The sequence below is a fragment of the Camelina sativa genome, chromosome 11 (genome assembly GCF_000633955.1).
Source record: "Camelina sativa cultivar DH55 chromosome 11, Cs, whole genome shotgun sequence".
Taxonomy (NCBI): Eukaryota; Viridiplantae; Streptophyta; class Magnoliopsida; order Brassicales; family Brassicaceae; genus Camelina; species Camelina sativa.
This window is the reverse complement of record NC_025695.1, coordinates 5,200,839-5,203,296: the sequence shown is the minus strand read 5'-3', so window position 1 is coordinate 5,203,296 and position 2,458 is coordinate 5,200,839.

The following is a 2,458-nucleotide window of genomic DNA, read 5'->3' as shown; positions in this document are numbered from 1 at the left end:
GGAGACAATTAGGACTTCACGTCGATCGACGGTGCTAGTTCAGCTGAAACTAATCAAAGCAATGTTAAATAAGACTAATTCATAGTGTCATATATACCAATAATAATTCAAGGTTATGATTGTTAGTTTTGGCATATTTGTTGTATTTTGATAATGAAGATTAACTTAGTCAAAGAAAAAATCAAGTCGGTGTGATTTTTTATTTTACATCAGATCGATCGGTTTAGGAAATTCTTGTTGTACTTGTACAATGTACACCAAATTCCTCTCTTATTATGAAATGATTTTTATCAGTTAAAAATAAATTCGCTTGATAATGATTTGATATATTCGGCTCTGTGTTAATTTTGTGTTTGTTTATATAATACTAATGTATTAAGATGTTGCCATTGTCGTACGTATTTGCATATTTTGTGTATATGTCACATTTAGCATTTGACGACTATGAATTAATAATGGCAGGGGGATTATAAAACAAACCATATATATTCATGACATCATTGAAAGCGGTATTGTCCATACAACAACAACATCAACATCAACATCAACTTATGCTACGAATACCATATTGTATTATTGTTTATAATATACTAACTTATAATCAATTCCCATGCATGTATGCAATAATAGCACTAGTTTAATATACTCCTCTTTTCGTGTGTTTGTGCAAGTGAATGACTGTTGGATGTGTATCAGATGAATTATTACGAGACGCAACAGAGAAGGGAGTATAGGTGTCTCGTGAATGCGAATATGTGCACTAGCTAGCACATTGTTTTAGCACTAGCTAGCACATTGTTTTAATCGCACATTGTTTTGTGGTGAATGTGCGATGCGGTTAGAAGTAAGGTTTAGCCACATAAAATAAATAGAGACAACAAATCAAATGTAGTCGGTGCATCCGTTCGACCATATGCCTATGCATTTAGACCGTTTCAAGCAACATAATTACAAACGATTGTTCGCATCGATTTTGATAATATAGCAATCAGAGCCGTCGCAGAAAATTATGAGGCCACAATCCCAAAAAACATTTTTAGGCCTGAAAAAAAAAATTAATGAAAACCCAAATAAATTAGTGGTTTGAAGGTCGAACTCATGACATCTAAGACTCTCTTCCACTACTTACACCACTAGGCTAAACAAACTTTCTATAAGGTCTAGACCTATATAATTTGCGGCCGCAAGCTGATGCTTCATCAGCTTGTGTCTTGGGCCGGCTCTAATAGCAATATATAGAGTGAAACTATTTCCAATTAATACCAGACACCAGAATAGCAATATATAGAGTGAAACTATTTCCCATTAATACGAGATAGCCATAGAAACACATAATTTCTATTTATAATATACTTTTTTGGCTAAAAAAAACAAATTATCTGGTAAATAAAACAGGAATGCAGTGCTTTTTCGCTATTTCGTAACCGAATTATAATCACGTAGCTATTTTTTGTAATATTCTTTTTTATATTATAATAAATAATATATTACCACGAAATAAGGAGGAGAAGGTCCACATGAAGAAAGGTAGGGATCGCTGACGCTGAGAGCCGCCCAAACGTTTCTGGTGGCTGAGGAGGAAAGAACATCGTGTTGGTATGTTCGGTCATTGATTGCAGTTTCTTTTCTTTCTTTTTCTAAAAAAGCTTTTGTTTCAGAAATTGTGTTCTTGGTCTCAGTTTCTCATGTATAAACCAAACGTTTACTGTTCTTTAAATTGTTTTGTAAAAGGAAAAAAGAAAAAGATTTCGGATTAAAAATCTAACTGAATAAAATTTTGGAACATGTGGTTCAATTTCGTATGGTTTTCTCAAACTCAATTTAACGGTACCTTTGAATCATTAACTAGTTAGCAAGTTTATAGCTGTCAGACCAGGTAAAAAGAAAAACTATATACAAAAATTTAAGAATCATTTATAAAAAATATAATCACATACTTCTGATAGTTGTAGATTTTGATATGGAACTTCGGCTATATAAAACTATTCTTCACAGTAATTTATAATCTATTTGACTCATTTCATTTATATAACTATATATACTTGTACTTGTTGTTTAACTTAACGTCAGCACCATTTACTGTTAAGTTTGCTTTTTTTTTTTTGACAACTATACAAACCAGATTGGTTCAAACTGTTTAGTTTGCTTGTCAACAAAGAATTGTCTATTGATTATCTCACGATTAGAAACCGAAAGCATAATACACGTGAAAATAATAAGAAATCAAAAGTATAATAAAAGTGATAAGTAACATAAGAAAAGTATAGATTTATATACTTATTTTCTTTTTAAGTCCATCATGATTTCTATATAGATATACTTATACGTATGTGTTTTGTCTACGCTTTCGTACGTTTTATGTAACTGTACAAATCATACGCACACGTGTCTTCTGACATTTGATTAAGGGATTGGAATAGGACTTAAAAGGAGAATATCTTTGTCATTAGTTGTATTA